The sequence below is a fragment of the Theropithecus gelada genome, chromosome 3, assembly GCF_003255815.1.
Source record: "Theropithecus gelada isolate Dixy chromosome 3, Tgel_1.0, whole genome shotgun sequence".
NCBI lineage: Eukaryota > Metazoa > Chordata > Mammalia > Primates > Cercopithecidae > Theropithecus > Theropithecus gelada.
The window spans coordinates 25,493,921-25,509,124 of NC_037670.1; the positions used below are offsets into that span (position 1 = coordinate 25,493,921).

Sequence of the window (15,204 nt, forward strand, 5' to 3'; positions counted from 1 at the left end):
ACAGTAGGCATTTCATACGCATTTGTTGAGTTATTCCATGAATAATTCTCTTTCTCCTGACTACACAGAGCTTTCTAATCCTATCTTTAAAAAACTTCACCTTTTCCTTTGTCCTCAAAGCTCCCATCTTTCCTGCTCATCTCTTACTCCAAGTGCACAAACATCTTCCTACTGTAGGTTTTTGGTCCTTGAGACCAACTAGTAAAGACCAAAACATGTAGTTCACTGATTCATTCAACAAATGTTTATATAGTGTTTACTATGTGCCAAGCACCCTGCCAACCCCTGAGATTGCAAGAGAGAGCAAAACACTACTGTCCCTGATCTCTGGAGGGCATTAATCAAACAAGCACTAAAAAATTATCAGCTGTAATAAGAGTTATGAAGGAAGACTACAAGGAGACATGAGATTTTAAAAACGAAGAGCTGACAGAAGGGATAGAAGAGCTGATAGAAGTGATGATCCCAAGCCAAGGAAGCAGCACATGCAAAACCCAGGAGCCAGTACAGTCACATGATCCAGAGACTGGTGAGAAGAGGCAGTAAGTAAGCCGGAGCCAGATTGTTCAGGTGGCAGGGCTTACAGGTTCTATGACTAGTGTGGTCTTTACCCCAAAAGTCATAATAAACCATTAAAGAATTTTGTAGGTTTTTTTTTTTTTTTTAAGAGAGAATTCTCGTTCATCTATTTGCTTAAATCCCTCTTCCATTTCTGCTCACTCAAGTGAACCTTCCTTATTTTTTGACCTTCCCTATAGGCCCACATCCTTTACTTTGCATGTCTGTATCTTTGTCTTATTCAGCAAACAGCCTTCCTATAAACTGTCTCCCATGAATCTTAAAACGCCTGGCTTCTCCCTTTGCATAGCTGTCTCTAATATTGCTGAGTAACTGTGGGCCTTCAGGCCAATTCCTAGGAAAATTTACCTACCTTTACCGATGTTTTAAATTGTACTACAGAACAATAAGGAAATACAAAAAAAAAAAATTAAACTGTAAAATACTCAATGAGATCCTATTAGTTTTCTTACCATTGTTGTTTCGACAAACTTTTACAAAACAATCTTTTATACCACAGAAACAATGTCTCTTAACAACGAACATCCGATGTAATAAAGATAAACTAAAAAACGCCACTGTGATAACAGTTGTTCTTTTCAAGGGAAAATAACCAAATCAGAATAAATTTTTCAACAGACAGTATTTGTCTTAAAGACAGTATTTGTCTTAAATAGAGTCCTATTTCTATCCAAACTTTTAAGTCAAAATTAACTGTCCAAAGGACTCTAAAATGAAACAAAAGTTTTTTGACCTTCAAAAAGCAACACCAAAAATTATTCCATTTTATAGACTCTATGTTCGCTTTACGGAAAATTTAACTGATGTCTATTCTAGACTAAGTCCTTAGGCCTACTCAAGAACTCTTAAAAGATTCTCCCAGCCAGAACATAACATCAGTGACAGCGAGGACAGGAGTGGCCTTTGTTTCAGCACTGATTCCCAGGTCCCAGGTTCTATATTTGGCACCAGCAGGTGCTCAAGAAATAGTTAAATCACTCTACAAGATAAATGCTTTTTAAATAACCATCTTCCAATTAGGACACATGTAAAAATAAACAGAATAATGAGATTTTTTTCAGGCAAATACTAAGTCGCTCAGAAAAAATGAAATTGCTCACATGCTCAGTACTTCTACTTTTCCAAACCATGAATTATGATACAACTTTTTCCTTACAGATTCAAGGCTTCAAACATTGCCTTCTCCCACTGCCCCAATTTTTAGATCATATTTAATGGTGCTGCAAATTATTTCCACCTGTTCCTAATGTAAGGTCTGAACTACAGTAATAATTCTATCTTCAGTTCCTCAACAGCTCCTTCAAGTCCTCAGTAGGCCATATTCTCCATGTCCCCCTAAACCAATCACTGCATTCCTAGAACCTTTTACTATACTGCCAACAAAGCTTAACACTCTTTTTCCTATCTCCAAAAACTTGGCCATACTGCTGTTTGAATCCAGAATTACTCACTTTGGTCTGTTGGAAATTAAAGTATAATTAAGAATATTTTTAAGGTTTTCCCATCTGTCTTCTACTTTTCACCTCTTCGTATTCCCTCATGCCTATACATCTAGAATGGTCGTGACTTTCAAACCCTCCTTCTTACAGTGTCACCTCCCCCTAACCCACAGATCTGTCCTAATCCCTGCTGAAAAACCTTCAATCGTCCCAAATTCAAATTCTTCATAATATTTAAGACTCAACACCACTCTCATGTCCACAAGTGTCCCCTTCACTTCCTGAGCATACCAAACTCACTCTCCCTCCCTCTCTCCCTCATCTGATGTCCGAGGCATATGACTCTGTCATTCTTCAAAGTCACCATCATTTTCCACCACCACTGGTTGCCCACATGACTTCCTCCAGTAGACTGTCAAGTCCCCAGGTTCCACCATAGAAAGCCTATTCACTCTTCAAGATGAAGACTCAGTCCCATCTCCTCTACAATGCACACTCGAATCCCCATAATTGTCTTACTTCCTGTACTCTTCTAGCTCTCCACATGTCAACCCCTCTAACTGTTAACAGCCATGGTCTTATTATCTGTGTTCAAGTTTTCCTGTATTCACACACCTATCTCAACATTAAAAGCAGATGTAACCAAATCTTATTCACTTTTGTAATCAAAAGTTTCTACCACGACTCATATCTCATAGAGAGGATGTGCAAATATTTACTCAATTGAAGAACAAAAGCCCCCTTTTCTATAGGCATTTACAATTTATCAAAACATCGGTTATTCAATCAACAGAGTAAAGAAATAAAGGGAATCCAGAAAATACTTTTTTTTTTTTTTTTTTAGATGGAGTTTCGCTCTTGTTGCCCAGGCTGGAGTGCAATGGCGTGATCTCTGGCTTAACGCCACTTCCACTGCCCGGGTTCAAGTGATTCTCCTGCCTCAGCCTCCCGAGTAGCTGGGATTACAGGCATATGCCACCACACCCGGCTGATTCTGTATTTTTAGTAGAGACGGGGTTTCTCCATGTCGGTCACAGCGGTCTGGAACTCCCGACCTCAGGTGATCCGTCCCCCCGGCCTCCCAAAGTGCTGGGATTACAGGCGTGAGCCACCGCGCCTGGCCCCAGAAAATATTTTAACTATAGCATATATCTGATGAAAAGTGAATTATTTTGTTATTTAAAATAAAAATCTTATAGTACAACTTAAGGTGTTCAAACTCAGTCATAATTAAAGAAATGCAAATCCAAACAACTAGACATCATTATTCACCTATTACATTCACAAAAATCTAAGATAACAACAGTGTTGGTGAGATTTTAGAAACTATACAGTCTCAGACACTGCTGGTGAAAGCATAAACTACTATCACTTTCTGGAAGATAATATGACAATACATATTCAAATATGCATATACCTGGTGAACCAGCCACTTTCCTTATAAATAGACATCCTATGGCCAATACTCACAGAACACAACTATATATGCAAGGAAGTACATACCAGCATTGTTTAAAAGAGCAAAAATATGAACTAAAATGTCCTTTAATGCAGTCTGACTAAACAGAGGGACATCCATAAAACAGAATACTTTCCGACCATTAAAAACAAAAGGGGTTGGGCACAGTGGCTCACACCTGCACTGAGAGGACAAGACGGGAGGTTCACTGAGGCCAGGAGTTCAAGACCAGCCCAGGCAACATAGCAAGACTATGTCTCCACAAAAAATTTAAAAATTAGCTAGGCGTGGTGGTGCATACCTATAATCTCAGCTACTCAGGAGGCTAAGGTGAGAGGATTGCTTGAACCCAGGAGGTCAAGGCTGCAGTGAACTATGATCATGCCACTGCACTTCAGCCTCAGCAACAGTGAGACCCCGTGCCAAATTTAAAAAATGGGAGCTCTGTGAGCTAACAAGGAAAGATTTCTAAGACAGGTCTAGTAAAAAAAAAAAAAAATTGCTGCCTGGGCGCGGAGGCTCACACCTGTAATCCCAGCACTTTGGGAGGCTGAGGTGGGTGGATCACGAGGTCAGGAGATCGAGACCATCCTAACATGGTGAAACCCCATCTCTACTAAAAATATGAAAAATTAGCCAGGCGTGGTGGCAGGCGCCTGTAGTCCCAGCTACTTGGGAGGCTGAGGCAGGAGAATGGTGTGAACCCAGGAGGCGGAGCCTGCAATGAGCCAAGATCATGCCACTGCATTCCAGCCTGAGCGACAGAGCAAGACTCTATCTCAAAAACTAAATAAATAAATAAATAGCAAGCTTAAGGTGCAAAACTGTGTGTTTAGTATGTATGATCCCATTTGGTTTGGGTTTTAAGTACACAGACACTGTGTACCTACACACATACACATACACATACACACACACCTAATGTCTACACACTTAAAAATAATGGGATCATAGTTTTCTAACACAATACGTATTACAAGTATAACATATATAATTGTGTGTATACACATGCATACATTTCTGATAGGAAAAACTGAACAGTTATTATTACAGAACATGAGAAGGGGGAAATGATCTGCTATCATTCCACAGAGCTTGTTTTTTTAAACTATATACTACTTGTAGATCTCTTTAAAAACTAGAATATCCCGGCCGGGCGCGGTGGCTCAAGCCTGTAATCCCAGCACTTTGGGAGGCCGAGACGGGTGGATCACGAGGTCAGGAGATCGAGACCATCCTGGCTAATATGGTGAAACCCCGTCTCTACTAAAAATACAAAAAACTAGCCGGGCGAGGTGGCGGGCGCCTGTAGTCCCAGCTACTCGGGAGGCTGAGGCAGGAGAATGGCGTAAACCCGGGAGGCGGAGCTTGCAGTGAGCTGAGATCCGGCCACTGCATTCCAGCCTGGGTGACAGAGCGAGACTCCGTCTCAAAAAAAAAAAAAAAACTAGAATATCCCAGATGATCAGAACTGTACCTTATACGTTTGATAAGATTGCTAAAATAGGGGCCCTAACAAATAAGACAGTAAGAAAACAGGGACACTTCCTCTAGTCCAACAGTTAATCAAGCGCAGTAGGTCCTAGGCAGATTTACCCACGGTGCCATTACCAACACTCTCAGTGATAGGAAGCCCTCGAAGTCAGCTAACACTACCAACCTCTGGCCACCAGAGAATCCTCACATGAACCTTCCCATGACCATACCACAAGGAGACATTTCTTAAACATACTCTTTTTTTTTTTTTTTTTTTTTTGAGACGGAGTCTCGCTCTGTCACCCAGGCTGGAGTGCAATGGCACGATCTCAGCTCACTGCAAGCTCCACCTCCAGGGTTCAAACAATTATCCTGCCTCCGCCTCCCGAGTAGCTGGGACTACAGGCGCCCACCACTGCACCTGGCTAATTTTTGTATCTGTAGTAGAGATAGGGTTTCACCATGTTAGCCAGGTTGGTCTCGAACTCCTGACCTCGTGATTCACCCGCCTTGGACTCCCAAAGTGCTGGGATTACAGGCATGAGCCCCTGCACCTGGCCTAAACATCCCCTTCATTTTTCTCAGTAAAAGGCACACGTACCGTGTTCTTGCCTCCTTTCCAAAACATTCTTAGTGCAGGCAGGCATCGTTCTGATTTCTGGACTGACACCTGCACTAAGCAGCTTATCTCCTCTTTGACCACACCCAGTGGAACTCCCCCCAGCACTCAGACTCCTTCTCTCCGCCACACCGTTCTGTCGTTCTTCAGTTCATCTCCTCGTCTGCTTGTGGGGCCTGTAATTTCAGGTTTATAGGCGTACAGGAATAGGGAGGCTTGGCAGGCCAATAGGCAACTTTTGGGTGCAAAAACAGGCATGCCTGTTCCAAATTAGGACTATAGGTTTTCAGGCTAGATCTAATAATAATAACTGATAAAAATAAAGTGTTAACCTCATACGAGGTAAAGAATATTCCTCCAGGGAGTGGGCATGGTGGCTCACACCTACAATCTCAACACTTCAGGAGGTCAACATCAGGAGTTGGAGACCAGCCAGGCCAATATAGTGAAACCCCATCTCTACTAAAAATACAAAAAATTAGTTGGGCATGATGGGCAGGCACCTGTAATTCCAGCTACTCAGGAGGCTGAGGCAGGAGAATTGCTGGAACCTGGAAGGCGGAGGTTGCAGTGAGCCAAAATCGCGCCATTGCACTCCAGCCTGGGTGACAAGAGTGAAACTCCATCTCAAAAAAAAAAAAAAAAAAAATTCCTCTAGGAATATTCTAATTTTAAAGTTTTAAATTAGGGAATCCAGATTTTACCTTAATCTAATGAAATGAATTCCAACAGTGAAAATTACAAGCAACCTAAAAGGAAAGTAGTAATTTGAGGACAAGAACTACCTTTGTTCCTTCTAATCATGTCAAGTAAGTAGCTTCCTATACATCTATTCTAATGCTGTATATGCACTGCCCACAATAGTGCTGATACTAACAAAACCTTATTTAAAACCTCAGCTTCTCACCTTTAAATATTCACTTCACCTTAAAATATTCATTATTTTTCTATAGGGCAAAAAGGACAACTGGGCCAACCATTCACTAGACATGTGTTCCCACATTAAAAGCCACATACTTAAGATGATAACTATCCCTATAAAATCCCACTGCACTCTGTACACCTTGTCCTTTATTCCCTCTTCTGTAGAAAGAGCAAAGAACCAAGAGTCAGGAAAAACAACGCTAGTCCCAGGCCTGCTTATTCTGAGGCACTGAGCTTCTCTGCACCCATCTCCTTCTCTAATATGTGAGAGATGAACTGTAGTGGTGTTTCTCAAAATGTTCCTACTGCATCAGGATCACCTGGAGTCCGTAAGAAAGCAGATTTCGGCAGGGCCCAGAGGCTCACGCCTGTAATCCCAGCACTTTGGGAGGCCAAGGCGGGCGGATCACGAGGTCAGGAAATTGAGACCATCCTGGCTAACATGGTGAAACCCCGTCTCTACTAAAAATACAAAAAAATTAGCCGGGCCTGGTGGCGGGTACCTGTAGTCCCAGCTCCTCTGGAGGCTGAGGCAGGAGAATGGCGTGAACCCAGGAGGTGGAGCTAGCAGTGAGCGGAGATTGCACCACTGCACTCCAGCCTGGGTGACAGAGCAACACTCTGTCTCAAAAAAAATAAAAAATAAAAAATAAAAAAAGAAAACAGCAGATTCCAGAGCATCACTCCAAACCTACAGAAAGAGAGGCATCTGAGCTTGGAAATCTCTTAACTTTGACAAGTTCTCCAGAAGACTGTTTGGGAACTATTAGTTTTCCCAAGTCTGTACTAGAGCTAATAATACTGTATAGTTTAAAGGAATCTTAGATATTTCTCTTTTTCAAACCCACAGGAATTAAAGAGGAAGATAACAGACAGTAAGTGTATGTTTAAGTATCTCTGCTATCATCCTTCTTGCAGTGTTCAGTGACTCAAAACTTTATGACATCCTGACAACACACAAGTGTTACTGTAGCACTGTTTGCTGAGGGTATGAGCAGGAAGACATACAGTTGGTCCAGTAGACTATTAACACTAAATACAAAAGCTCGGATTCCAAATATTGTTTACATGATACAAGCACAACAATCAAGAACCATGTTTCCATCAGAAAATAAAGCATCGGTAAAATAATTGTTATTAGACGCAAAATCCCTTCACTACTAAAAGTATAGCTACATTTTTCTAATCTGATCACTTATGTATATTTTGCGTAATGGCCTATTTGAATTCACATAACATAGTTTAAAAGATTAATGATTAATGATTAATTGATTAATACAGAAACGTATTAACTAGTGCAATCCATTGTATTTTCAAAGTCTACTTCTGGAAGTTTCTCCCAAAACATCTGAAAGTGTGACAGGCAATGTTTAATCATCCCCCATTCTCCCCTTCTTCAGGAGACACAAATTTTCAGCCAAATAGCCACCTATCAAAGACCAATATCCCACACTCCTTTGTGTTTAAACATGGCCACATGACTAAGTTATGACCAACAGGGTATGAACAAAAGTCATGTATGCAACTACCAGGTTTGTCTTTAAAGGGATGGAATGTGCCTTCCCAAAATCCTATTCCTGGACTCTGGATGTAGTGGAAAGCTGCCTTGCACTATGAAGAAAATGGTATCTCCTTAAGCACAGGAAAGCAACAAGACAGAAGGAACCAAGCTCCCTCATATCATGGTGTCACCATATCAGCCTTAGATAATTTATACTGTTGTTTTATGAAGGAAAAATAAACTTCTCGTTTAAGCCCCTGTATTTAATCAGAAACAGGCCCATCTACATTCTAACTAGTACATTTAAGAAAGCTTAAATTTATCATAACTATTAAATATTAGCTACCAACCAACTCAGCAAAGCTAAAATTCTATACTTTAAGTCACAATAGAGCTTCCTACTGAATAACCCCACTACTGAGATTATTACTACTGTGCCATTTTATATTTATATGGCATTTTACACTTTAGCACTTCATTACAGTATCTCATTTCACATTCTCAAAATCCTGGGCAGGGCAGCCAGTGCTGTCTATATCTGGCATACAGGATACTGAAGCGAGGAGAAGCTGTTTTGCCCAAGATGACAGGGCTAAGGAGTGGTCGTCAGAAAGTATTCAGCATACAGGCTCCACGTTCTGTCACTCCACGAATCTAAACTCCCTAAGTGCCAGGCACTGGAGTTACAGCCATGATCAGGAAAGACTTATTCCTGTCCAAATGAACTTTAAAATGTAATGGAGAGGGAGAAGCTGAAATTAAATGAACAATTATATATAAGAACATATATAAATAATTATACTTGCAGTAAGGGTTGCAAAAGAAAAACAAATGGTCCTGCTTGGCCACAAAAAGAATGCATGGCTAAGGAAGCTTACCTGGACTGGGGTTTAGGGAAGGCCTCTCAGAAGAAAATATTTATACCAGAATCACAGAATGAGTATGAAAAGATGAGACGAAAAGGAGGAGAGAGAAATCCATGAAGAAATGTACATGCATTATCTCAATTCTCAATTTTCACAAGATTCCTATGCTAATTACTATCAACCTCATTTTACAGATGAGGAAACTGATGTTTGGTGAAATCACTGTGCCTAAAGTCACACAGTCAACAGAACCTATTGAGAATCAGATCAGCCAGACACTGGAGCCTCTGTTCACGGTTTCATAGGCAGGGGATCTTTCCACAGTATCAAGCTGCCTCAACTGCTGTCTATAACTGGATAGCGAGCAGACAGATAGATGTCACAAGTTTTTTTTGTTTTGTTTTGTTTTTTGAGACAGTGCCCGCTCTGTCACCTAGGCTGGAGTGCAGTGGCACAATCTCAGCTTACGGCAACCCCCACCTCCCAGGCTCAAGTGATCCTCCCACCTCAGCCTCCTGGACTACAGGCCGCACTAACACGCCTGGCTTTTTTTTTTTTTTTTTTTTTTTTTGAGACAGGGTTTCACCATGTTGCCCAGGCTGGTCTCGAACTCCTGGCCTCAAGTGATCCGCCCACCCCGGCCTCCCAAAGTGCTGAGATTACAGGAGTGAGCCACCATGACTGGCCTCCAGCATCTTTTTACCCAAATACATGGATGCCAAGATGCAAGCCTTAACCACACATGTCCGTAACACTTTATGCACATGCAAAAGCTTTTGTGAAAAACCCAGAAGACGCATAGCTCTGGTAGAAGAACCAACTGCCAAGATGCCAAAATGGCTCTATAGTATCAAATAATACAGATAATACAGAAAAGCTTTTTGTGAACGCTTTTTTAAAAATTAAAAAATCAAATCTTGTCATTGGAAATTTTATACACTCAGAAAAATTAGGGAGTTATTTAATGAACAGGGATGTTATTTAAAATAGAGCTGATGCTGAAAGCCAGTTTCACTCTATGATAAGCCAGTTCACTGGGCTCCCCCCACCCCCAAAAAATCAATTAAAACAAACTTTTCTAACATGGGGAGATAAAACAAGGATATTCACTGACAACAAAGACACATTTTAAGCTATTACTCACTGTATATCAGATATGAGCATCTGCCCCAAACCAAAAAAAAAAGTATGTAACTTGTCAAAACTTAAGTTTTAACAGTAATACAAACTTTTAAATATCTCTTTCTAGAAGAGAAGGAAAGATACATAGCTCTGTTAGAAAAAACAATTGCCAAGACACCAAAATGGTTCTGCATTAGCAAAACATATGCCCAGGAGAAACCACACCACTTCAGGTGTTCAATAGAGGGTATTATCTCCAAGAAACAATTCTCACTCGTTTTAGTACTCTGGTAGTAGGATTCCAAAGCAAAAGCTTAACTTTTTAAACACCTAGCTGGCTTATACAATGCAATATTTCCAAATCATTTTGTTTTCATATACAAAAAAACAAAAATCAAACTAAGACTGCTTGTAGCCAGAACATTAAGAAATAAAATCTGTCTTCAATTACCCAGTATGAACCTTCAATTATTATTTTAGTCACATGAGGTCTACATTTCACTTTCACTCTATGGTAAACTTTACAACTCTAGCTTAACACTGTAGCACTGACATAAAGCAAGATTTCAAAAAGCTATCTTCATTTGGGAGCATAATTTGCTGTTTTTTCGAAGTAATTAAACACAAATTTTAACTCTCCAAACTTTTTAATCCAAAGTTGAACAAGCTTTGGGTTATAAATTACCACTTCTCTAGCCATCAGAAAATTGCCCAACAGTCAAGATACCATCTGGTAAAAAGTATTTTAAAAGGCGAAACCACTATATATACATAAGATGCTATTATACTGGTCATGTAATTCACTTTCACAGGGCAAACTGTTAGTATCAAGTTTCAGGAAACATAACTAATAGTTTCAAGTAACATCTTTACTTAAAATAGAAAATAGACGAACATATATGGAAGTAAAATCACCAAAACACTCAACAGAAAGTAAAGATTCTTAGTTCAGTTAAATAACTGCTTATGATTACTACAAAATAAGATTAATACAATTTTGCAGATGAGGAACTAAGTTCTTGATAAAGACTTTCTGGAAGTTTTTGGGTTTTGCTGGGTTTACGTAAGTTTTTTCTTGGAGAGGGGTGAAACTGTTTCCTGTATGTGTATAGGAAATGTGAAAGCCCTCTGAAATACGAGGAAAGTTAATGCCAAAGCAAAGACAAACTGGCACACACCTAATCACAAATACCAAGAAAGTCACAAGTGAAGTCCACTCTTATTCTAATCTTGTGTTTAGTGGCATATATAAGGCAATTCCCTTCTCGCCTATAGTACAGTTAATTCTATCCACATTTTCTTCTGGTAACTAGATACCTGTCAACCATAAACAGACACACGAAAACACCCCAGGCAGTCTAAATTTCTAAGCTATTTCTTTAAAAAAAAATGGTTTTCAAGTGAAAACCAAGATTCAATCCAAATTAACACTTTGTGTAGTTACAAAACAAAATGCATGCCAAAGGTCACTGTATACCATGTTTATAACAAGGTATCTTGAATTTTCCTTTTGCAGATAAACATTCATAGCACTCTAAAAACCTAAAGTAAATTATTTAAATACTTTGTTGCAGTTACCTAGGCCTCTCCACCTCCATATCTTTAAGTCATAAACAGTAACTCTCCATAATAGTAACTCTCCATAAATAACACCGAGGAGCAAACATCAGACAATATTTTAGAGGGGAAAAAAACTTTTAACAAATGGCCGTTTTTACTGTCCACATTCCCTAACAAGACATTGCACTAATATGGAATGTTTTACATTATCTTAAATGTTAGTGCCTCTAAAAAACTGGACTTATTTTTAAATCTCTTGTACACAATAATGCGTTAAGTTTCTAATAGGTTCCACCAAAATATCGTTAAAAGGTTTAACAGATGATCCTACACTTAGATCTCAAATTCCTGACAATAACAAAAGATCTCACTAGGTCATCTGGTCCATTTCTCATCCCTACCAATAATTACCATTCATTCAAGTCTATTCCTTCAAACCTTTCTTCAACAGCCACCAGGTAAAAAGGAGTGTGCCTTCGTGGTGCAAACACAAGGGGTGATCCTTCCTCCTTTAATGATCTCTGAGGTCTTGAGGTAAAAATGAAATGTTTACAACTAGTCTTACAAGAGAACTAGGTGTAGACATTGACAGGAGTCCTTAACTTTCTAGCATGGTTTGAAGTCTTAAATAAATTTGGACAGCTACCATAAACACCACTGCTATACCAGGGAAAATCCTCCAGAAGTACTGGGATACTTGAAGTATACGTAAAAAATCTTAACTACAATCAAGTAAGCTTTTTTCATAACCAGTTGCTTTGAAATGATATTCTGCAGTTTAAAACCTTAGCACATGAAACTTTAGTTCTAGTCTCACATTTTTAAAAGTCTACTTGATAACCATATTCTCCTAAAGTAACTGATCAAGATACGAGAAATTTAAGAAAACAAAAACTAAAGGTAATTCCACTGAATTATTAAAACACCTCAAAATCAAAATGCTAAATATATTAACTTTGGACACAAAGTATAAAGGGGTCACAGAGGCTCTTAAGCAAAGAATAAAATAACTAAAAATAACTTCACACAAAACTTTCTTATGACTCATCAATACTCAGAAGATGATTTTAATCAAAATTAAGTTTGAAGTACGAAACACACCAAGGAGTATTTTTTAATTCCTTTCACACTACATAGTTTTCTTGGGGGGAAAAAAAGGACGGAAAAGTTTCATTAAGAGGGCTCATTACCATTACCTTACCTTTCGGCCTCGGCAAGCCACAAAGGTTATTAATTCCATGCTAAAAACCATACGGGGACACAATCTCTAGGTTAGAACCCTGAGTCATTACACACGAATCACTCCAAAATTTGCCAGTATTTATAATAATAAGTTACACCCTAGTGATTCACAAGTCCAGACTGGCTACAGCTTCCCGGCTCCTGGAGTCCCAGCTGTATTACCTCAGACCAGTCAGTGCCCCTTCTCCAGGCTCAGTCTCCTCATCTGTAAAATGGGAACAGTTCCTACCGGCTGGGCAAGCTGGTCGCTCCACGGAAAACCCTGAGATCAGCGCCTGGCACTTGTGAAAACCATATTCTAAGGCGTATTTTCTGACAATTTGGGCGGAATTCAAGAACCAAATGGTGCTGGCATTCCTGCGCTGCGCCTAGATTACGGGATTCGTGTCACCTAGGGTTGGGCTTAAGGCACAGGCAAGGAACCGAAGTCACTGACTCACTAATTTTACCATTTTTAACTATTTCAGATTAGGGAGGAGCCTTTCGCCAAGAGCTGAACTGCTCAGCAGCTTCAGTGGCTCCGAAGCGAGAGTGGGTTTGTGCCTATAAATAGACTCGTGAAGTTTTGTGGCGATACACAGGTATCCATTCTAATTCACCTCTCCTCAGCCACCAACTCCCCCGGCTGCCGGGCAGGTCATCCCTCCACCCCGAGCCGCCGGGGACACTCGCGCTCCCCGCCCAACATCGGAGACCAGTGAGTGCCCCTCGCTCAGGCGCGGACCCCCAGGGCCGCCGAGGCAGCGGCTCCCGACCTTCCCCGGCGCCCGGCCCGGCCCCGCCGTCCTCGCCCAGCCGGCCCCATTTTCTTAACCCGTGCATTGTCCTTGCGAGGCACCCCGGCGGATCCCACACTGGTGGGGACCGAGAGGAGGGACGAGGGAGGAGCTGGGGGAAGAAGATGAGGAGGAAGAGGAGGAGGAAGACAACCTCCACGCCTTCGCTCGGGCGGCCAGTGAAGGTCTGGCGCTGTCTACGGCCCCCCAGGCCCCGGCTCCCGGGAGGCCGCGGCCCCCGCTCCCACCCTCCGCAACTTTCCCTCCGCTCGCGCCCGCCGCTCCTTTGGGACCGGGCCTGAGGCTCCCTCCCCCGGCGGCCGGCCCAGGGCCCGCGGCGCCTCCTCCTAAAATGGCAGGTCCCTCCCTCCGCCCGGCCGGCCTCGGCTCGGGCCCGGCTGCGGGCCGCCGGGGTAGCCGAGCGCCGGGCCGGGCGGGGCCGCGGCCGGGCCGGACACTCACCGGGACGATGGCGGGGCGCTCGCGCCGCTTCCTCCGGTGAGTCTCAGCCTCGGGCTCCCGCGCCGCGCTCCCGCTCCCGCCGCGGCCTCCGCAGCCAGCGCCGCCCCGGCCGCCTCTCTCCGCCCCTGGCGCTCCGGCTCCTGGCCGCGCCGCAGCCTGCTCAGTCTCTCCTCGGCTCGCGGTTCCAGCGGCGCCCGGGGCCGGGGAGGCGACAGCCCCCTCCCCGGCAAATACCGCAGTCCCCGGGCCCCGATTCCCGGCGGCGGGGCCGCGCGGCCCGGCCCGGCACAGAGGGCGGCGGCGGCGAGGCCGGGCGCCGAGCGGCGGCTGCTGCCGGCGGCTTCTTCCCGAGGAGGATTTTGTAAATCTCACAAAATGGCGCGCGCTCCGAACCTGCGCAGCGAGAAGCGCCGGGGCCCGGGCGGCGGCGGCGGCTCCTCCGCCAGGAGAGCCCGAACCGCCCGCCCCCGAGTCCCCGCACAGAGAGACAGACAGACAGACACTCGCACACACCCGCACACTCGCGCGCACACTCGCCCTCGCACACGCTCCCTCGCACACACTCGCACTCACACCGGTCCCGCCCGCTCGCCGGCGGCGGCAGCGGCACCAACAGCAGCAGCAGGAACAGCAGCAGCAGAAGCGGCGGCGGCGGCGCCCGCACCCCCCGCTCGGGGTGTCCGCTCCCTGAGCCCGACCTGGGCCGCGATCAGCAGCAGCGACGGCAGCAGTCTCCCCGGATACCCCCGCCGCGATTGCCGCCGCCACCCCCGCCTCACTCCAATGGGGCTTTTTATTATTATTCGGGCGGGAAGCGAAAGGGTTTAAAAAAAAACCAACCAACAAAATGGCGACGGACCGACCCGGTCGCTATAGCAACTGTCAATCAAAACGCAAAACCCCGGCTGACGTGCTGACGTCCTCCTCCCGCCCCCCGGCCCCGATCCGGCGGGCGGGGCCTGTTGCTCAGGTAACGGCAGATTCCGTTCCCTCCTTTCCGTCTCCCCCTCCGTCCCCAGCCAACCACCCAACCCCCTCAGGTCACGTGAAGGATAAATTCGGAGCTCGGGCCCGCTACGAGTGTCAGAGGAGGGCGCGTGATTCGCCCGGGGGAGGGGAGAGGAGGGGGACGGCTAGGCCGAGAGAGGGTAGGGACTGGGGAAGGGGGGGCGAGGCGGC

The 15,204-nt window shown here is 43.8% G+C and overlaps 1 protein-coding gene across 5 annotated transcripts in view; it reads right to left on the reverse strand.

Moving 5' to 3' along the window:
* DYRK1A (dual specificity tyrosine phosphorylation regulated kinase 1A) overlaps positions 1-15,204 on the reverse strand; it is a 150,654-nt gene that overhangs the window by 134,473 nt on the left and 977 nt on the right. For 2 of the 5 annotated variants that reach the window (XM_025379405.1, XM_025379403.1), the window contains exon 1: positions 14,026-14,733. The exons of 2 other annotated variants lie outside the window; for them this stretch is intronic. The gene's annotated coding sequence lies outside the window, so the exon portion shown is untranslated. Of the gene's footprint in view, positions 1-14,025; positions 14,734-15,204 lie in introns of those variants that run through there. One more of the 5 variants, XM_025379402.1, reaches the window with a different exon arrangement.